Source organism: Platalea leucorodia (genome assembly GCF_965183815.1).
Source record: "Platalea leucorodia genome assembly, chromosome: 5".
NCBI lineage: Eukaryota > Metazoa > Chordata > Aves > Pelecaniformes > Threskiornithidae > Platalea > Platalea leucorodia.
In genome coordinates, this window is record NC_138827.1 from 45,649,323 (window position 1) to 45,673,418 (window position 24,096).

Sequence of the window (24,096 nt, forward strand, 5' to 3'; positions counted from 1 at the left end):
TTTGTCCTCTTTTCTTCTTAATATTCATATTCAATATTCATTCATAGTAGTAATATTGTTATTTAAAACTATTTAAAAGACAGTGCATCTGCACTCTCTTCCTCCATGGGTTTCAGGAGTCAGGGATTTTTTTGGAGAAAAAAAACAACCCCAAAACAAACCAAGAAACATTTAAAAATCTTTCAGAAGGATATTCCCCTGTTTCCAGTCCCCATCTATCTCTTCATTTGCATGCCATAATCTTAGTGTCTTATGTCATAGTGTCTTGTGTCATTTTGCAAGTCTAAAGGTACCAGGACCCTGCTGTTGATGCCAATCACAACCAAACTGAGCATGTATATTCTGGAGCTCTTGGTTCAAAAAAAACCCCAGGATACCAAAACACAAAGTATCAGCCTTGGTTTCTGGTTCAGGCAGTATTTGCCCAGCTATCCCCACACAATGCCAGGAGGAGAGTGAGAATGAGCTGCAGTTACGGGGGGCACCCCCAGCCAGGAGGCACCGAGCTGCTGCAAGGGTACGAGAGGGCTGGCTGTGCCTGCCTGGTGGACTCTCATCAACAGCAATGCTCTCCACTGCTCATTCCTCTAACCAGAGGGAAATTAGGTTTTCCAGTTTGTCTATTTAGTCACAGCTCTGAACCTTTCAGCAATTCTACTGCTGGTCATGACCTAAAGTTTGAGATACCCTATGCTAACCCCCACTCTTGCTCTTTGTCGAGAAGCCATAATGAAGCGCTCCTCTCTTGTTGGTTTCTTTGTTTATTAATGAGGGAAAATAATATAGTCCTGTACAGAAAGTCACTGAGAATACATTATTTCGAGTGTTGTCATATTTTCAGTCACTGCTTAAAACAGACTAACCTGAGACTTTTCTTCAATATAAATATAACTGCATGTATTTTATGCAATTCATGTCTAGTCTGGTTTACTTAGTTTATTTTTGTGTCCTCCATTTTAGTGATTTTCCCTAAGGTCCTAGTAGATGGGTAAATAATTTTAGTATAAAAGATGCTACCCATACTTGTATAAATCATTTCCATGTTGCCAGCTAGCCAGCAAAGAATGAGAGGGGAGATGTCTGCTGTAAATTTAATGTAGCTGATTATTTTCAAGCAGATGGACAGAGCAACAAATACTGTAGCAAACATCCACCTAACCTGCCTGTCGTAAGTATTGCATTTCTGCAACTCAACTTTTATTTAAATGCTAGCTAATTTTGGTCTTCCCGGTACGTGCCAGAATGCAATGCACTAATGATTCCAGGACAACCATTAATCTAATCTTTGGTCAAGGAAAGAATGTTGACTTTCAGCTAGGGATCATGCTGGCATTACAGATAACGTTTGTAAAATGAGAGGGAACCATGGCCTTGTATCTTTGTCAGTGAATCCTGCAGCTTTATATTTACTATGATCTTGAAACCTATATTCAGACTCTTTTGTGAATCACCCCCCTAATTTCTTTTCTTTCTTAGCAAAAAAAGCTTTATCTTCTCCAGTGGCTTGTAGATTTTTTTTTTCCAGAAACACTGTAAGAGAAAATACCTCTTCAATGCTCTTGGGACACCACATAAGTGATGCTACCTAAATAACTGACCCGCTTCTTAATGGTTTTGCTTTAAAATGATGTTAACTTTTTTATTTTTTTTTAAACTTTAGTTAGGCAAACTTTCAAAGAGGTTTCAAGGTAGTGTCTAAAACCTTCTGGGTTACTTTGAAAGTCTAATTGAAAGTTGTGTTTTCAGTCTTGGATTATTTGATTGTCATGACAGACAGGCAATTTCTGCACAGTCCCAGCATATTGCAGGGTTAAGAGAAACTCACTTTGCACCTCGCGACCAATTTCGAGTTGAATGCATGGATGCATGATTGGCACTTCCTTCAACTTCACCTCCATGAAGCTCAGTAAGGTGGATTTACTCCCTCCTTACCACGCTGCCAAGAGGAATACAAACTTGCGGAACAGGCTGATACGGCACGTCTCCTCCTCCTTGTAAGGCACATGCAGGAAAATTGCAATAACGCTTTGGTCAAGTCTGCACTCTAGAATTATTAGTGAAGCTACATATCATCTGCTTTTTCACAGTATTTACTGCATTCTTTACAATGATATTAAAAAAAATTTGTTCTTACATCCCTCCATAGCAAAGATAAATGAAAACAAGATCTAAGTCAAGCCAAACTTTTTTTTTTTTTTGTGTTAACTCTAAAATGCCATCTCCAGCACATGGCTAGTGTTCTGGCTTCATTTCTGTTTTTATTTATAAGTAGTATAGATTACCAGTCTGCATTATAAAGCTGACAGTCAACAAACCACATTCAGTGGTTTGAAGTTTCTCTGTGACATCTCTCTTCCCAAGAAAAATAGAAAAAAAGGAATTTTGCTGTCTCATTGTCCTGTTTACCTACTGAAGACAAGAAGCACCTTCTAGAGCTAAAGAGAATTACTGTGGTATTGCATTCACTCCAGCAACCCAACTACTAAAACCTGCACGAGCTACTAAGTTAAACTGTAAACAACTCTAATCTGTCTAAAGATGACCTGTTGGGGATGATCTTTGCAATTGGTGTTATACTGGGTATCACTTGTTAGAGGCAGGAAAACACTGTAGCATCTTCAGTCTTTCTCAGCCACTACAGTCAACTCATAGAACATCTTTTTTGTGTCTGTCCTAGAAATTGCAGGTGTTCCTGCCGTGTTAATATACATATGCCTTCCCACACTGCTCCTTCACTATTGCAGCCTCTTCAGTCCCGCACGGTCCAGATAACTGTATAATTTTGGAAAATGCTGGGTCTTCCGTGTTTGGTGGCTGGACTGACATGAAGCTGTAGGAAACCCAGCACCAACACGGCTGTACCTTAAAGTGTCTAGTTCTCATGTAACTGTTTGAATATAGGTACTTAAAAACATAACTGGAGGGGTGAACGGAATCCTCAGTTTTTCTTTTCTTCAGGGCTGTTTTCAGACTGCTTCACACATATACCGTTGTGAGGGAGGGCAGTCCTTCCGCCCTCTGAGAGGCCATGGCTTCCCTCAGCCTCCAGCCACCACATCAAGAAGGATTAGCTTCACTCCCCCGCATTGCAACATCTCAGAGCACGGTCGTTCTGCTCACCTCCCTCCACATGGCCTCACCTTCTCTACCCTTTCGAGTCCATTTTCGAATGACAGGTTTCTTCCTGCTGTTGTGCTGACCCTTGATCTGCAGTGGTAATGGTGCAAACAGACCAGTCAACACTGACAAATTTAGTGGTGGGCCTGGGGGACGGTTTGCTTTATGGAAAGAGTTTTCTGATACTGCTGCTTGACCATTGCTGTGAAAGCCATGTGACCTTCTATTTCCACACATTTGTGGTGGAAAAGACATGTAGTGTTTTCTATTTTGGCTAAAAATATCCTGTAAATACTTACAAAGTTAACCATGGTGTCAAGTGTTAGGACTTGGAAGAAAACGAAATCATAAGCACGGAGATAAAAAGCAGTCAGTAGTATATTGTAGCATTCATTATTTTTCTGACTCCAAAGCTCTGTCTCCCACTTTATGGAAATATTGTCTAGTTCATTTATTTAATTATAATAGCACTATCCACATACCATCTAGCTTTCGTTTCTCACCTGTCCAGATACTGATAAAGTACAGTACACTGACTGACTTTTTTTAATCAGCTTTTTCAGTTGAATGCTTTAAATATTTTGAAATAAACTACATGAGAAAGAAAAGTCTTTAGCTTTATAGTATCATAATCCTGCTACAGGTTGGGAGGCTTTGCAGGTCAGTTTCCCAAAGTAAGAAAAAGACATGTTCAGCTTATTTTTGTACTTTTTTTTCCTTTCCCCACTATCTTAGGCCATATACAGAAGAAGACACATAGTATATCAAGTAAAAATTGCGCTCTGATACATGTTCACAATAGTCATCATCACTCAAAATTTCAGTTTAAGTTCTATTGCATGAGCACATCTGAAAAAATAAATAAAGATAACATTGTTTTAAAATTCAAAACAAGAAGTCAAAACTTGAACTATGTAGTATAAACACAAACCATACATGGTGATTATTTGAAAGTGGTAAAATTGTGATTTATTTTATGAACTCTTTGCAGTGCAATAATGTCATCGACATAGAACATGGAACCTTCCTACATTAGTTCCTATATTTAGACCAGCTATGTCCTAGCAGTATTTGCCACAAGTACGTTCTAAAATACCATTATATTTGCCCTGTTATCACCTTTTTAATTACAGAACTTCTGTAATTTTAAAACTGCTATGAGTAACTGAACACATTTTGAAATTATCCTCAATTTATTACAAAGAAAATAAAGATAGATCAAGGTCACAGTTTCCTAATGTTATATATAACTTACAATTTTTCAGTAAAGTAAGAAGCTGCAGGAATTCCTACCCATCTCCTTGAGTCATTTGCACTTTTACATTTGTTCTCCTGGTGTACAAAACATGTATAAAGTTTCTTTCTACTAATAGTAGCAGTAATATAATCTTTAGGGATCCCTGAGGCTGGGGAAGGTGAAGGATTCCTTCTCCCACATCATGGTACACCCCGTACTGGTATTCACATGCAGGTAACAGCTGTACTTGGCAATATCATACTTAATTTTGCATTTCAAGCTCAGGTTGTGGTGCAGCCCCCATGGTGCTTAGGGCCAGGAGGAGGAATACAGCATCTCCTCTTCCTGTGACCCACAAACACATGAGTTCTCTGCCCTGGAGCAGAGGGATAACCCGCAGCCCCCTGCATAGCCCTGCTCTCTGCCCCCGAGCACCAGGGAAATGGTCACCCTCCACTTCAGCTGGTTTTCCTTCTAAAGCTCATGCAAGATCCAAAGGAATTCTACTCCACATTTTAGCAATATGGCAAATATGAGTACAAACAAAAGTACAGTTCAGAAAAAAAAACCTAGATACTTAAAATAAAAAGAAGGAAGCAAAGACAAATGTGTCAAAATAATAGTAATTTACAACTCCTGAGTGTTCATAATTGCCATGAATCAGAGAGAGGTATTTTGACAGAAGAAAACCAGAAGTACTGTAACATGGGTAAAATTCCTCCATCAGCTATGAGACTGTTAACTTGTATTAACTCATTTTGTTGAATATTACTCATACCCTACAAACTCCCATGATTTAAACTCACGTCATACCACAGAAGACCACGGTAAAGAATTTAACATTTAAAAGAGACAAAACCAGAAATTGCAGTTTTATTCAAGGTAAGAATTAATTTCAGTAGGTGTTCAGTTTGAATAAATTCGTAGACTTGGATCTGCAAACTGGTATGATGGTGAACCATAAAGTTAGATGCTGCACTAATGTAAGATGTTGAAGTATTCACTAACCTGCTTCACTAACCTGGTCTCCTTCTATGACAAGGTGACCTGCTTAGTGGATGCGGGGAAGGCTGTGGATGTTGTCTACTTGGGCTTTAGTAAGGCCTTTGACACTGTCTCCCACAGCACTCTCCTGGAGAAGCTGGCTGCTCACGGCTTGGATAAGTGCACTCTGCGCTGGGTTAAAACTTGGCTGGACGGCCGAGCCCAGAGAGTGGTGGTTAACGGAGTCAAATCCAGTTGGCAGCCAGTCACGAGTGGTGTTCCCCAGGGCTCAGTGTTGGGGCCGGTCCTGTTCATTGATGATCTGGACGAGGGGATTGAGTGCACCCTCAGTAAGTTTGCAGATGACACCAAGTTGGGTGGGAGTGTCGATCTTCTGGAGGGTAGGAAGGCCCTGCAGAGGGACCTGGACAGGCTGGATTGTTGGGCCGGGGCCAACTGTATGAGATTCAACAAGGCTCAGTGCCAGGTCCTGCACTTGGGTCACAACAACCCCATGCAACGCTACAGGCTTGGGGAGGAGTGGCTGGGGAGCTGCCTGGTGGCGGAAAAGGACCTGGGGGTGTTGGTTGACAGCTGCCTGAACATGAGCCAGCAGTGTGCTCAGGTAGCCAAGATGGCCAACGGCATTGTGGCTTGTATCAGGAATAGTGTGGCCAGCAGGACCAGGAGGTGATAGTGCCCCTGTACTCGGCGCTGGTGAGGCCGCACCTTGAGTACTGTGTTCAGTTTTGGGCCCCTCAACTACAAGAAGGACATCGAGGTGCTGGAGGGTGTCCAGAGAAGGGCAACGAAGTTGGTGAAGGGTCTAGAGAACAAGTCTTAAGAGAAGCGGCTGAGGGAGCTGGGGCTGTTTAGCCTGGAGAAGCTAGAGAAGAGGAGGCTGAGGGGAGACCTTATTGCTCTCTGCATCTACCTGAAAGGAGGTTGTAGTGAGGTGGGGGTCGGTCTCTTCTCCCTAGTAACAAGCGATAGGATGAGAGGAAACGGCCTCAAGCTGTGCCAGGGGAAGTTTAGGTTGGATATTAGGAAAAACTTCTTCACCGAAAGAGTAGTCAGGCATTGGAAGAGGCTGCCCAGGGAAGTGGTTGAGTATGCATCCCTGGAGGTATTTAAAAGAAGGGTAGACATGGTGCTCAAGGAGATAGTTTAGTGGTGGATTTGGCAGTGTTAGGTTAACAGTTGGACTCGATGATCTTAAGGGTCTTTTCCGACCTTAACGATTCTATCATTCTATGATTCTATTATTTTGTCTACTAAATTAAAAAAAAAACAACAACAGAAAACACACGCAATCAAATAAAAACAAAACAAAACAAAACAAAACAAAACAAAAAACAAAACCAAACCAGAAAAAAAACAGTCTAAGAGGAGTTTCACCTCTTTTGACTTGATAGAGCAGAAGTACTGAGCATGAACTGAGCTTTTGGAAAGCAGAAAAACTGCTTTATGTATTTTTAATCTGTAGTTTTTCCAGGGCAGAGAAAGGCAGAGACAAAATACTCAGGGTTACAGATGACAAGTGACTGTGAAGGACTGTGAAAAGAAATCTTTGGCATCTGAGATGATGGAAATAGCTAAAGAGAAAAGGAAGCAGAGGTCAAGGGAAGCACTTTGAGTAAGATGGTGTGCCTTTCCTTCAAGGCTAAAGTAAATGTTCTTGTGAAAATGAGAAACAAATATGTTCATTTGTCCGCTCAATGGCAGAAAATGTCTTGTTTTCTGCAATTCATTGATCTCTGATAGATTCTTATCTGACTTCTATGAGAAGGGTGCCTGAATGTTTCACAAAAGATGATCTATTTACTTTCAGAATATTTTAGTGAAATAGGGCATTCATGTTCATTTTATAGATGGACAAGACAGAGAAACTAGATTACTGACCAAATGTGACACAAGTCATCCCTGGTAAAACACAAAATAGAGCCCACACCCTGGAGTATGTCACTAACCACTGCAGAGCCATCCTTTCAAGCTGAATTATGCCACCAATTAAATAACACTATAATAAGAAATAGATTACATATGCAGTTTTGGAGGTTACTTGGCTCTGCCTTTGTTTTTTTCGTATACGAAACGTCTCATTAGCATGCAGGACAGTTTGGTGGGGGTTTTGTGACTGGCAGAGGAAAGTACTGGCTTGCCAATGGACAGCTGAGGGTTACAGTATACATCTTCATACCATGAAAATTATGTACAACTTTGGTAATACAATCTCAAAAGTAAAACACCAAGCGGAAAATAAATTCTTCCCAACATGCATAAGCAGGCTGTATTCTTGTTCATGAAAGCGAGAGTTAAGATGGTTGCCTAAAATATTTTACAACATGGTCTAGTCAAGAGGTGCCCAGAACATTTAGTCCAACATTGAGAATGAACTGAGCAATCTCTCCTACCTCTCTGTAAGCTGTAAGGGCAGCCAGGAGGCTAACTGAAGAACATTTTTGTCCCACAATTCCTTAAAAATTAAAGGGGGTATTTTTTAAATTTGACATGCACCTTCCTAAACTCTTATTTAATTTAAAAAAAAGTCTAGGCAGAAGCAATGTACTAGATCTATCTGAAAATACCAGAATAAAAAAAAAAACAACCTGTCACAAAGAAAGCGTATAATCTAGTCAACATATAAATATACAGAACAAGTCAAAAAGCATGAACAGACAACTGTGCATACTGCCAACAAAAAAATCTCAACATACCATACATACATCTTCAGTATCTTGAGGACTCATATGACAAAGGCACTGTAGCCAAACGAAAAAGAACAAATGAATAATTCATGAGGAATGGCTTTTTAACACACTACAGCTTTTGGCTGTCTAAAAATAGAATTGTAAAACATAAGAAGCAATAGTATTGTCTCTAAAACTACAATCATGTTTTATTTTTCTAATATTGTCCTCAGTAAAACCTATGACTTGGAGCTCATTCCTGTACTTTGTAGAGACCTTTTCTCCTGTTGATTTATGTGTCTTTACTGGAAAGCACAACCTTATTCTTACCTTCACTTCGTTCTATGTAAATGATATAGAAAGGAGTATATTTACTAGTAGGTTTAAAACATTCCTTTGAGATATGATTTTTTTTTTTCTTCATATGGCACATATTTGACATCAGATCACAAAATGCAGGAAAACATATTTCACACAGTCAAATCTTTCTCCCATGGTACATAATGTATATAAGATAAGGCAACATTTGGGAATTAATGCAACATAAAAACTTTCCAATCTGACCTTTGGTTGTCCTTTGGATCCACTTTTCCACCTTCCCCCTGCCTTTGTCTTTTTTTGCCTATTCGACGTAAACATCTGTTATAAAAGTGAATTTTAATGTTACTAAAAGAAGAAACCCATCTTAAAGGTTTGTGCAAAAATTAGAGGAATTAAGTGCTAAATGACTGGACAAAGCTGGACAACAAGAGCAAAGAAGATCAGAAAGGAAATGCATATATATACACACAGAGTCTGGTAAAATAAAAATGTAGCACTTGCAAGAACAACTATAAATAATATTACCTTTTTTTTTTAAACATAGTTGGTAGGTAGCTTTGAAAATGAAAAATCTCATCTAGCTGACAAGAAAGCACCTCTTTTAGGAGATTAGGCACAACTACACAAGTAATGTTAAATACTAGAGACTTCCTTCTTTACGTTAATACACAGACTCCAAACCTGCTACGGGCCAATGGACATACAGTAGCTCAACCCCAGAACTGTCAGGGTATATTATTTTCAGTACAGCCATTATTTCAGTGACCTACTTTTTCCGTGACCAGTTTCCTACTCTAGGCAAGAATCAAAGCATAAAGCAGGAAAGTTTTTATTAATATTATCAAAGATTCCCTATCTGTTTTAGACTCTACATTTGAGTCAACAGAAAAGAAATTTGATGTGGACATTTTTGGTGAAATTCTATTGCAAATCAAAGTGGGTAACACAGTCAGTGATTTCCCCTGTAAGAAATGTGTTTTTATGTTGATTGCTCCTCTTGCTTTTCCAGTGATTAAACGATGAATGGAGAGGCCAGAGTGTGGAGCAGTGCACAGTTTTGCCAGCTGAAGACCCATAACATAGGAAACATCGTTGTGGGACTTAATGCAGCTCATCATTACTTTCATTTTAAGATGTACCTTCAGTTTGAGGAGGAAGACAATTAATAGCAGTCTCATCATTTAAATGTCATGTCCTTATAAACATAAGCTTACATTTCACTGTTATTCTCTGTTTTCTTCCTTGCTTCAGGGAGAAAAAAAATACATTATTTGTGCCGTATAAGTAGCAGCTTGTCTCCTGGTTGTGCAGGACCACTTGCACTAGGGATATATATGGGCAAGACAAGGGTTATGTTTTGGAAAGGCTCTATCCTTTGGTATCATATAAGGGGAGAGATTCAATCCTAGGGGACCTGCTTCCTACCACCTGCTGGTGAGCATGACCCATTCATAAGTAGAGCAGCTGTAATATTCAAACCTTCATCACTTTTCAGGGTATGAAAACTAAGGACCAATCTTGTCTCTAATTAAATCTTTTGCATGTATCATCAATAGAAGTTTTAGTTCATTATTTATCTTTCTATGTAGAAAGAAGCCTCCTTCACGGCTGCCTATACCCATTTCGCCATCAAAACTGTCACTACTTTTAAACTTGCCAAGGGCTACTTCTCTGAGCTCTATTGTCACTGACTCATCAAATCTGAAATGATGTCTCTGACCTTTGAATCAGTTGTCTTATTTCTCTTTTGACACCAATGACAACTAGAGGAAAAATGTAGATGAAACAGTCAGAAAATAACAGTGAAAGCAAGCTGACAATGCCAAATCCATCCAGGAAAGCATCAGTTCTTAAAGACGTTGAATGATCCCCGTGAAATAAGGATGCTCTCAGCAGTTGCTGCTTCTCTGGAATTCAGTTGTTAGGCTCTAAATATTTTGAATAAAAAATTTAGAAAGCCGAGGAATACCTGCAGCCTTCTCCAGCGACTTTTAGTGAACACAGAAGAGTCACATTCCTTGCATAAGGCCCAGTTTTATATAAGGCTCAAATCTCATACACAGTGAGGCCAGGGAAGGAAACTTTGTGGAGCACCTGGGAACAGCCAGTCCTTTTCAGCTGTCTCCCACTACCGTTTTATTCACTGTACGTAGCTAATTGCAACTCAAAAATCAGTCTATGAGGATGCCTCCCCAGGCAAAATGATTTGATCTGTCCATGTCCAATATATTTCCCCTTTTGGATCAGTTGAAATGTATCGAAAATGATGCAAGTTGTATAACATAGTGCAATATATAGTTAGCTTCACACAAAACCCAAAGTTTGAAACTTGAATGCTAATACATGCTAAGCTGGTAAATCCTTATTTGGGGTCATCCAGCCTGAAAGCTGTGCTGAGCTTTAAACACAGTCAAAATTCACCCAAGCTATTGATCTCTATGATGAATCTCATTTAGGAATCATGGTTCCCTTTATGAATCCCTTTGAGCTCTCCCAGGCAAATGAAAGACTTGTCTTTCCCACATTTAATGGCTAATATTACCCAGGAAGGAAGGCAGCTCTTGCATTTGCTTGCAAATCAGTTCCAAATAATTCTTACTCCAATGTCTGTCCTTCTGATCTTTGGTCTCCTTGCAGTGTTTCTAAAATGAGGACATCACCCCTCCTTTTATTTTTTTTCTGTTCTCAATGGCAGAGATTATTAGAGCAAGGTAGTAAACATTTCAACAGAAAATAAAATGCTAAACTCAAGGGACTGTATTACCCTGAACTGTCAATTACAATAAAACTTGAGTATGTAACAAATCTCAGCAAGATGAACGCATTCTAACACGCTGGCAAAATCTGGGTGCTGGAAAAAAAATGCACATTGGTAACATGAAATGCATGAAGGGATAAAGGGAGAAAGGAAAGAATTTCTCCTATTTCTGTGACTTCTTTAATAAATGACCTATTTCTAGTTTGAAGCTGAATTCCCCCAAAGAACTACCATCCTTCCAGAATTTGTACCACAAAATTGAGGCTGCAGATTAGTCTGATATTATTGACAATATTAGAAAGAGAAGTTTCCTTTAAAATAACCAGACATAGATATTAATTCATTGATGATTACTAAACTTAGAATATGAATGTGAAGTTGTAAAATAACATATTAAAAACCCTCTCACTGCATGATGTTTTCTCAGAATATGTAATTCATGTGCAGAAACAGAGTTTAGTAATGAATGAAGGACTTGTACTCCAAGCTAAGTTGGGTACCAGTGCATTCATACAATGTGGGGTAAAATCCTAAAAGATAATTACTTGCTCCAAACAGAAGCTTTTCTTGCTCCCTTTTCTAGCCAGTCTCAAATTTGTCTTTTGAAGTTTCATGTCTGTGCTTGCTTTGGAAATTATTTTAATTTCTGTTCCAGCCATAGGGTTTTTCCTTCTAAATACCCATGTTCAATAAATATTTTTGACTAAAGGTGTTTCATGAACACCCACCTGCTTATAGGCATTGAATCATATTTTACTTGATGTATTTCTTGCACTGCCCTTTTAGTAAAGTAAATCTGTCTAGTTGTTTCTAACAGGAGCTTTAGGATAGGCTTTGATGGAAACAGAAATCTAATTATAACTCTAATTTTTAGTGCAATAAACTATATAACAATAGTATTTTCACCGCATACAGTATAATGAAAAAGGAGTGAGCATAGTTTTGTACACAGCATAAACCAGTCTGTAGTTCAAAAAGAAAATCACAAACCAAACCTGAATATTCAACTTGATTTAATTCTTCTCCATTTAAAACTTCTCAATACTCAGTCATCCTGCATATGTATCATCTCTAAATTTAATACTAGCGGCTTCAGGAAATGTCCATCAGGCTAAAAATCAATGTGGTACCATAAGCACTATGTAGCATTTCATGTTACTGAACAAAAAAAAAAGCCAACACGTGTTCTATACTCCAAGTGGATGGTACAGATATTTATGATGCATTACCGAATGGAGTTTGCTCTTGCATGACTCTGGATTTTTAAAATATATCTTTCAAAATGTTATAGCATATAAGTCCATGGTTTTCGTAAACACCATGAACTCTTCCTTTGCCCCTTTTCTGACTTACCTGACTGTTAGGCATTAAGTTTAAGTACTGAGAGAATTCATAGTTTGTCCATCTAGTCACAAGAAACCCATGCCAGAAAAAACAATCACAGATAACCACCTCAATAAAAAGAAAAGCCAAAGGTTTGGAGATTACATTATACTCACTTAATAATGTGCTTCATCCAAGGTGAAACTGTGCATTATTGTATAGGTAGGCTGAGATTTTCAAATCTGTATTAAGGACGTGTACACTGGTTTCTTGAGAACAAGGCATTCAAATCTCTTGAGCATTAAAAATGTTATCCACTTTATGAAGAATTAGGACAAACATTGGTTGCCAGAGATAGTTAGCATTTTTAAAATCATTACAGTTCTGAATGTCAGTAATGTTCTGGTCTCCAGGTGTGAAAGGAAAAATTCCTATAGGAACACTCTATTGTGTTTGAAACATCCAGATAATTCCAATAAAAATTCTTCAATTTAATCTTACTGAATTATGCAAAGGAAAGAACATCTACTTACCAAATCAGTTTGTTGGGATATAAGTCACACATTTCATGTTCAAATATCTTTGGTAAAACAGGTTTCCAAACATATAAATGCATTTAGAGATTCTGTGGAGACAATACAGAGGCAACATCAATGTTTTTGCAGGGTCTGTTGTTTAGGAGTGTTACAATATTTCACAGCGTATCATAGATATTAGCCTTATGACAATTCTGAAAACATCTTTTTTTAAAAAATGGGAATTTCAGGATGCACTTTTTATTTCATATAGATTCAGTCTGTCACTTTTAGCAACACTGTGTGCTGGAAAATGTGCAATTTTTTTTTTTTTTAAAAAACAAGAGAACAAGAATTTTCTATGCAGTTACAATAATCGCTTTCCAGCTAGCACATTCATCAAACAATGAGCAATTCACTGTGGTAACATACGCAGGAGCTTGCTTGTATATATTCATATTGTCTTCTGCCTGAAAAGAGTTAAATAGAGCATATAAATGATGAACACAGAGCATCTTGGGATACAAAACAACTAAAATGGGTTAATTAGTGAAAAACACGCATCAGAGTATAAGGCTCAATTGTAAATGTTATGGCTTTTTAAAACCTATTATATCTGCTGATAGTATTCGGATTTATTGGTAATATCAAAATAAGAGATGTTAATTTTCAGACAGAGTTGAGTGGAACATATTAAGGAGTAAGAAATATTCATTGTTTGAATAATAGTTCAGATGCATTCACATTAAACATACATTAGTGAATACATTTCTTTGACGTGCTCATATATAAGCATAATGTGTAAGTGACCTAGAAAATACAGACATCGTATAATCAATGACAAAAATATTGAGACAGATAAGACCTGAGATCTTTGATCAAATATATTCTTTGGCAAATAAACAAAACATGTTACCCTGACAAAAAATACTCTTTGGAGTACTGGAACTGTGAATTCCCCAAGCGGCGCCCTCAGAGGCGCTCTGCAGCAGGCTTGCTGTCAGTATTAGATGGGTGAGAAGATACTGATCTGGCTAACGGTACCCCCCTTAACTCCAGTCCCCTTGTGCAGAGGAATACTCTAATTCCTGTCTGATGTTGCCTATTGCCAGCTTTCTGAGTGAAGACTGTGCATCCCTTTGTGCTTTGTCGTGTTACAGAGAGCTGACCTGACTGCTGTCATTTTGACAAACAAGAAATACGCTCCCAGATTGGTAAAAAGATAAGTTTTATGCAGAAAAGTAATGATCTGATTCTTCTCTATTCGAGTGTTGGCAAGGTGTTTTATGATTTTAAGGACCTTTTTCTTTCTCTAAAAGGGTCCTCCCCACTGCTGTCACTGCTAAATTTGTCTACACTGTTCTTTCCACCAAATTAGTGAGATGAAATGAATACTAATATGCCATTGGTATTTAATTCAAAATGCTCTGAGTTTTCTCCTATGCCTCTGCTTGGTTTGTTGTCTACAGGCCCGTGGACTTCTGAAGGAAGAGACATCAGAATATTTCTTTAGAAGGGATAAATCTCCTCAAAGGTCTGTAGTTGAAGACAAGAGACTCATGAGAGCCCAAAATACACTAACCCAAGATAATAGCAGTCATTGGGTTAAAACAATTTTCTGGAATTGAGAAAATTTGCAGTCATAATACTGTTTCATAAAGTCTTTGGAATATAATGCATCATGAGATAGTTGTGTGGCTATCCATGACCTGTGATCACCTTGTTAAATTTATCTTCTGTATAATGCGCTTATACAGAACCCTAAACAGGAGAGAAGTGCAATGCTGATAAAACATGAACTTATCAACAGAGCAGTAAAGTTCACTACAGTTAAAATAAAAGAATTAGTGAAGTTTTCAGTATTTAAGAAATAGTTATGATTTTTAATACCAACACTAAAGTAAAACTGTTAAGTCTTCTTTTTAATGTATGCATTTTTAAAGTAAAAACCACATAACAATTCCAAACACGTAGACAAAGTCTTTTTTTATATGGATGTTCTCAATTTGTGTTAGGCAATTGACATTTTAAATATGGGTTGGAAGAGGATATACATCAGGGTATGCAGATAGAAATGTTAAAATACATATTTTATTTTGACAAGTAAAAGCTCTGTCAGAAGGTCTTTGATTCACAAAGCTGGAATACATTCATAGTTTTGAAATATGATCCTCTATCATATTCACTTCTTAGACAGGTTAATGTCTTAAATACAAACAAATGCACATCAGACAGAATCCTAGCCTGATTTGCTTGAGGGGCTGTAAGAATAATAAGAAAAAAACTATTAAATAGATTTAACATGAAAGGGAGTGATTTTTTTTTTTAATTTTTACCTATTTGTCTGAAAAATGAACTCTGCTGTTACTGTATCTAATATATGAGGTGTCTAGTAATAAACACGCTCAAATTAACACTTTTTTCATTCGAAGGTAGTGTCTAAATATTTCCTATTGTCCAATTATAACTGAACAGTGATATTCCAAACAAATATAGTTCAGCACAACCCAAATAAATTCATGTGACACAGAAAATAATTATGGTTTATACTAAACTATTTCCATTGGAGAAGCCAGATTGCAGCTGATGCTCAATAAGAGGTTTTTTTTAAGAGAAATATTAATCACTGCATCTTCTGGAAATGCCACCTTTCCAGTGCTAACAGTATTTCAATCCCCTTTTAAATACTGTAATTGCAGATTTTTTTTTTTTTTTTACTCTTTTTTCTTTTTACTCTTCTTGTAAATCATCCAGGTAGATCCAATATGTAACTAAGATTAAGTATGTATAAAATACATAGAAACTAAGAATGTATCAGAAGTCTGTCTTTTTTTTCTCCTCCTCCTCTCTAAGTAAACACCTTTCCTTTCTAACCACTGAGTATCTGCCTCCCCCAAACATGGCATGTAGTTCCTTGTTATGCCCCGGGACAACTCCTTTACTTTGAGTACCAATGGTGTGAGCTTTGTACCATCAGCCCTAGCCAGCAGGTCTTCAGGGCCTTTGGATTTAATTTGTTGTATTCATTCTCAGCGTCTTTGGATTTAATTTGCTGTAATCACTAATGAGCAACAAAATCACATAATAGATAGTTAAAAGTTTCTTGTAAAATTCTGCTGATATGTTTATAACAGGGTCCTAAAGCTACAAATTAGAGTAAAAACATACTGAAACCAGAGGCCAAGCCGCAAAGTTCCTGTGACTCTGATGTCTGAACAAGATGCAGCAGTACAGTATTTTGTGATGACAGCATGTAATAAGAAAAATGGATACAACAAAGCAGAAGTCTATCCAAGGAATTTGTATTCCCAAAGCATAGACAAAGTCACTAGGTACCATTTTATCTCTGTTATTGTCAACGTCATCCCCATAAATACCAACATTCTCACTCGCCCATGATGGAGAATCTTTGAACCAAAGAAATATAGATAAATAACAGGCAGGGAATCTACCCATGTAAAATTTCCAACACAGTTTTCTGTCAGAGGTTTCATAAATGTGATTATTGGTCAAATATCTGTATCATTTCCAACCCTTAGGTTGAACTGTCTTGAGGCAAGACATGTTTTACTACCGTATAAGCAAACATGCGCCCAAACCACCAGCAGATAAACTAGTGAAAGCTATCCCTCCTTCTGTTCTGTGTCCTTGTGTAGTCAGCCATAGACTGAAATAAAAGTATCAAGACTCTTCAAAAACAGTCAGAGCAATGAAGGGACTTTCCAGCCTCACATTTAGAAAACAAAGGTGAGCTTTGCCACACTGATCCCTCTTTCTTTAAGTCAAAATTAAAGCCACTTTTTTAAGAGCCAGTATCTTTTTAAGTCACAAACTGAATAAAAAGGTCATGCACAGCCCCAACAGCAATATCTCTTTTAACCCTGTGCAATCAGAGTCAACAACCTGTTTTTTACTGCAAAATTGTATAAGGACTGAAGCTTCAGCTAAGCTCATATAAAGAATCCATTGAGCTTATAAAAATATCAGCAGGTGTAGGAATGATATCAGAAAAAATGTGAGCTGGTACACAGAGAGGTTCATCTGGTTTTACCTCCACCGTAAGGGAGAGGGAAGGCATGTGGCTCAGGCTTGCCAGAGCCCTTGTCCCCGTGCCAGAGCTCCCGGGGCTAGTTGTCAGAGGTGGTGTTTTAGGGAGGGCTGTTATCCCCAGAGGTGTTGCTTGACTGGAAACATCAGACATCACATTGATACCATGAGTGTGTAGAAGTCAAAAATAGGCAGGCAAAGAAACAGGAGGATACGAACTGTAGTGTGAACAAGCAGAGACTTCACTTCTGGGAGATGGGATGGTGACAGTAGGTTATTTCTGCAGCCACTGGAGGAAGGAAAATTCCCATGTGCTTTCAGAAGGATTGCTGGATGTAAAGTCCTATTAAGACCCTGGAGCTAGATCCTGTGGCTATGCATACACAGATGTGCCTCAGTGTTATTTCTTGGGCAATTCCCATACCAAATACAGTGTAAATTGAAAATTTTCCAGAGGTATATATGATAAATGAGTAATTTTTTTTTTTTTTTTTTTGCTGGGCAGTGACACAGGAGTCAAGATATCCCACATCTGTATAGTAAAACTCCTCCGAGCACTGCAGCACATGTGGCTATTGGCATGATCCAATTGCACAGCCAGGAACTACTGGCATTACATTTCTCAGTAGATGGTCAGTTAAGCTCTCAGGAAATGAGGAGCACCTGTCTTTCTCAGTTAGTATTTTTTCTATTTTGCTATCTATCACTCCATATAGTCATCATCTCTATCTCTTAGGGTGTGTTTCCCCACTTTCTTGGTCCAGTAAAACTAGTTCAGGTTGTTAACCTGATCCTCATCCAACAGCTATCCTGCTGGGACTGAAACCACTCCCTGCCTATCCCCATTCGGTGACTGAGCCTATAAAGCAGCCACTGACATTGCAGGAGAACAGGACAGCCCTCTACAACAGCTCATGGACTGTATATAGGCATAACAAGAAATTTTTAATATTTCCTTGTATCTCAGAGAGGCCCCAAATATCACCAGAAACAGACCCGTTCAGATAGGTCATTGCTTCTTTAGGAGTTAACCAAGTCTTTCCGGAATAGATAAAAACTTTATCACATAATAAAAGAGCTAAATGACAATAGCCTTATCTTATTCTCAGCTAGAGACTTCCTTCAAGTATCTGCTCTTATATTATTATTCCAAATGGAGGAACAAAACAAAGCAGCCTACATAAATTGTCTACTAGAAATACTGCAATTAAAAATATGACCAGGAATAACCCTGCATTCAAAAAATAACTGTGAAGTTTGCCTTATTAAAATCAAATGTCTTAGCCACAACCACAAAGTAAGAGTCTGGATTTTCATAATAAAATTTCTGTTCCATTAAAAAAGTATTTTCCATATTATAAACAATTGATTTGCTGCAACCAAATTTCAGTAAGTCTCTTATTAAAAGAAAATGCAAGAATCAATTAAATGTTATGAAAAATGAGAGAGGAAAAAAAAAGAAAATAAGATGAAATGTTAGCAGATGCACACGCCAGAGTTTAGACTTTTCTTGTAGATAATTAATATGCTCACATTATTTAATTGAAACATCATGCATCCTGCCACATGTTGTTCCTTAACCAGTCAACACATATGGACTATGCTTGAAGGACAGAAAAATTCCTGGGAATCATGGATTTTATAGTGAGATGAAAATGACAGATGCATTTTTAAGCGAGGAAGGATATATAGGATTGGGGAATTAGTAATGGTCACTTTAATTAAAAGCATGGCCATATGATGTGCTTACATTGCACAAGAGTATTATGAAACATATTTAGATAAATGTGTTCTCAGTTTTTATACTTTGTCAGGTTGCATATAAACTCTAATTCTAATAAAATACATCGTAAAACCTTGCAACCACTATGACAAATAGCCTTGTAAGTGGCTGAGTAATTCCATTATTCTCTCTCAAATTTAACTTCCCCATTAGTGGTGGTGCAATCTGATAAACTAGGGTAGCAAGGTAGGTCAAACGTTTTGGTTCAGCTTGTTCTAAATAGAGTGCCAGTCGGTGGGGGAAGACCCACGATTGCATTCCAGTAATTACCATGTCTGAAGAAAAAAAAGGACTACATTTTTTGTTTTATTTCATAACACTTTCTATGAATTACGGTATGTTTTCCATCATTCATATATCAGAAATATGGATCCCTTGCCTTGGTGCACACCTACCTGAAGACAAACATGCTGCCAACTTATATCCAGTAGTGTGACTTGAACCTGTGTGCTCATGAAGAGGACTAATAGGCATCTCCTCTACTCCTCCCCACATGCCTTGAGCACGTAACTACCATTCACAATGGTGGGATATGTGCACAATCTTCCAAGTGGGAAAACGTGTTTCTGCCTTTGATATTCCACACAATACAGCCTATTTACTAAATGTTGTTGGTTAATGATAAACCATCTTTCAGAAAGCTCTATTACATTCACCATGTGAAGACAGGCTAAGTTAAATAAGTGCAAGTCAATGATCACATTTTAACCTGGGGAGGGAAGGACTTGGTGTTTGATACTAAATTTACTATAGAAAAATCAGTGGTCTATTTTCTTCCTCTCTTTAGGAGATATGTTGTTTGTCTAGACATGCTAAGGATTTCTCTGGCTGGTTTTGCCAAATACCACCTTCTGTAACTCTGAATGAACCTTTCCCCCAAGAAATCCCCTCTGAAGCTATGTTTAAAACAACTTTTCCAGTGATAACTGACCAGACAGGAAACTCTGTATTGACCTGAAATAGTTCAATAAAGTAGATGTGAAAGTCAGAGAGAAGGCACAAGGAATAAAAATGGAATGTAGCAGAAAGGAGCATGCTTTGTGTCTACATAAAAGCAACAAGCCAGAAGATGTAATCCTGTTGTCCTGCAGTCATATTATGCTCAGAGAGCTCCACTTTTGTTATGTAAGAGGAGAAAGGAAGCCCTAAATTTGCTTGCAGCTTACACTATTGAAAAGGGAGACAGGAACAGTTAAACACACTTGGCAAATTTTGAAGGATGTCCTGGTGGTTTCTCGTTTTGCCTAGTAATTATATAATAAACTATAGAGAGCCTTTTATCTGTGCTTTGCATTCAGTGAAGTCACATCAAAGGAAAGAACAGATCATTTGCATCCCTTTGGAAGCTACTGACCATATGCCTGGGCAAAATATACTACAGCACCGCTAAATACCCTCTCCTCAATCCCCGGTTCATTAAGAAGAAAATTTGTATACATATAAAATCAAGCTTCAGGAAATGCACAGGCAGCCCGTGCTCCCTTTGTTCATCTCTAATTACTCCTCTAGAAGCCTTCACACCAATCACCATGGTTTGTGCTCCCAAGCATTTGCCCAGCCACTTCATCTCTGGGCTATGGCAAGGTCTTCACATTAAAGCAATGAGATGCAACTGTGAGACTGATACCTTTGATAAGCTGACTGATCGCCTTTGTACTGCATCTGGACTCACACTGAAGCCACTAAGCTCACAAGGTCTTTCTTGACTGTGCATACAACTCCATAAGAGAGAAGGATGAAAGTTTTTGGAGAAATCTCTCTTAGGAAGAAGTCTAACAAGAAAGGAGCAGACCTGATGCAAGGCCATTTTCCATGTTCTAATGAAGTTCTTTGTTCACTGCTAGGAAAAAGATGACTGCTTTTCACAGGGGAATATTCCTCTGTCTAAATTAGCACTGATTTTAGAACCTCCACTGGTGGAACAAAGGGGCTATTATAACCTCTGGAAATCTTCAAATCCTAAGTACTCCTCCTGGTATAGAAGAATCAACTCCACATCTAGATGTAACTTAAATATTTCATCAAATTAAAACCGAGCTAGTTCATAGAAAAGCTTTCGGTGAGCCAAAATCAAAACTTCAGTTAAAGACAAGAAGTTTCTAATTCTCTTAGTTGTGAAGGTTACATTCAAAGTTTCAAAGGTAGTGTTCTAAGAAGCAGATAGCAGAAGCGATAGCTCTGAGAAGAATGAATTGTGCCCATTCATCAGAGGGAAGAACTAACTTCAAATCCATTTGATCAACTGAAATATTGACGCTAAAAGAAAAGAAACTTAGAAATGTTGCTGCTCACAAGATCTGCATGCATTTTTGTTATTAACATTTCCTGATGTACTGAAAAGAATTTGGAGAAGTTCCAACATACTTTTTATTTTTCAATCTAATTCAGGAATAAAATACAAGCAATGTAATGTTCAGCACTTGAGGACTGAGCTCAAATAGACCCTTCTGGGGACAACAGCTACAGTGATAGAGCAAAGAAGATGTTTGAAATGATTAAGTGTTTACTGGTGCAAAGGTAACTACAGCACATTCTCTCTTCAGAGCCACTTACAGGATGTAGGTATCGGAGGTCGCAAATGATGTTTTCTAGTAGTAAGCATGAAGGGAAACTAGATACTCCTTGTCCATCTTTCACACCAGCTCACTGTCATCACTGCTGAATCACTGACACCAACTACAAAGTTGAGACATAATTCTGGGGAATGTGAACATGGATATATCCTCTGACCCAAAACCCAATCTCATTAAAAAAACAAAAAGTAAACAAACAGTGACGTCCTTACTGCAAGCCATATCATTCTCTACCTGGAATCCATTCTACACCTACAGTCACGAATTCAGGAGTCCATCTACCTATTCAGGTTCCTTGGTGCTTTCCATCCCCAAATTATTAGAAAAGATTGGTCTTTGTCAGCCTATGTCTGATAGATTAGACGTATTTAAAATTTCAAATCATATTTCATATATCTTCAAGTTATGCTTCTCTACAGCCCTAGATGCACACACAGAGTATACAGATTCAAAACATATATTTCCCAATATACTCATCTTGCTAAGAAAAGAAGTCTCATAAGATAAAGGGCCATTGAACACTTTTAAATTATTTCATCTTCATCTAAAAATATATTAACTTATGTAGGTCTAAATGATACTTAAATTTCCAATAATAGAAAAATAATTTGATAAAAAGATTTTTCCTTATTTCCACTTTTAGAAAGGGGAAGAAGAGTTTTCTCTGTTAGGTGAATTCTGACCCTTCATTCTTATTCATGCTGAAGACAAAGTTTGATAAATCAGGATTTTAGAATTTTGCTCAGAAAGGAAATTTTGATACATTGTATTTTAATATATTATTGAAACTAAATTTTTAGCAACAGTAGAAGTTATATTTGAAATATTAATGTAATACCAGTAAAAACAAAATGATGACATAAATTTGAAATAAAAATATTGACTCATTGTTAAAATGCATTTTGTAACTGAAAACAGTTCCATCAAAACTGATTTATTCTTCTTTCCTATACAACTACATAGTCTTTCTGCTTTCCTGTACAATATTTTTACATTCCGCATCTTCCAATCGTTCAAGGAATTACTGATTTAAAGAATACAGTGGACCATTACCACTATTCATTTTTTTAAACACACATTATTCCATAAAGAGTTTCTCCACATAATATGAGTCTTATACCCAATAGTCTTTCATGAGCTATAGCAAGATCTTTCAGAAGGGTTGAAGATTTGCTGGCACAAAGAAAATTTCATACATCTTTAAGTAAAAATACTCAATGTTTACATATTAAAAATGAGGTAGGGTCATTTTCTGACGTAGGAACACATATCAGTATGATAATAGCAATCTAAAGAATTAAAAATTATAATTTCAATTTAGATATAAAAAAACCGTATCCATGTAATTTTAAAAAATATAAATATTATACTAAAGCTGATTAAAATAGAATAAACCAAAATAAATTGCAGTAACTATTAATCAACTGTCACTTCCCTGTAATTCTCTCTTTGAATACTAAAATGTAAATTAGAGAGTTTTTTGAGAATTAAGAATAAACTATGACCAGAACCGTTCATTAAATGTTTCAAAATGTTTCAGAAAATGGTATGACATTTCCCCTAAATGCCAAATAAAAACAAGTATGACTACGTATACCCAGAAAGTAAGGCATGTAGTCTTTAAAAGCCAACAACCATAACGATAAAATGAGCTCTTTAAAATAGCAACAACTTAAACTGTGAGCTTTTTTGGCACTGAGCACATGAGAAAAAAATGAAGCTCCAGCCACGCTAGCAGTGATAAGTTTTCACAATTTGGAAATGTAGTCATCAGTTCTGCTGAAAAACAGCCACCGAATCAGGCTGTGCAAAACGGCGCCTTTGTTGCACTTGGTATGCACTGACAAAAGACTAATTCTTCGCATTGTTAGAAGGACTGCCTGCTTCAGAACAAACCTCCACTATTCAAACTTGTCAGAACAAGCTTGGAGAAAACTAGATAAGAGCACTTGAGTGATCTGTACACTGAGACAATTGAACTGGAAGTGAAGTTACATACACGAATGATCTATTGTGTGGTACAGCTTTAATTGTCTGAAACAATTCCTCGGTCTTGTTTGTTGCAATGATATTCTGTTTACTAAAGGTCTTATCTGATAGATGTTTCAGGGCATACAGCTTGTATGCTAGTGGTCTTTAACAAATAGTATGCTGGCAACATGTGATGACAGGTACTTTGCATATGGTATGGAAATATTCATTTCTGAAATATGCAAGCTTGTTTGAATTTAGTTTAATTTTAAATGCAGTAATTTATGATTTTAAATAACTATGCCACACAATAATCCCTGTAACAGCACATGATATTCAGGAATGGCTACAGATGGAGCTTTCCCGTACAAAAAATAGATCATTACGAACTGCACCTGTTTCTACCAGCCGGACAATCTTGCACTGCAATTCTTGTGTTGCACTAATAATTATCAGATTAGTATTTAACTGTTCTTACCCAACAGTTGGTATAAACTGGGGCACATACATCCCTTGAGATTTGAGCCAGAAACAACCTAAGCACATGTTACCACATGCATACTTGTAGTCTCACTGGGATGTCAAATAAACTTTAAGCATAAAAGAGAAAGGTATGTTCATATAATGAGGACCCACCTTTGTACCTCTGAAGCTCTGGCTGGAAAAGGCTTTCAGGGAAAACAAGTTTTCTCAAAGTGTAAGCTAAGGGTGGAGATTTTTATTCAAGTGACACAGAAAGAAGGGAAATGGGGGAACTGCATTCATGCTGGTGCTGTG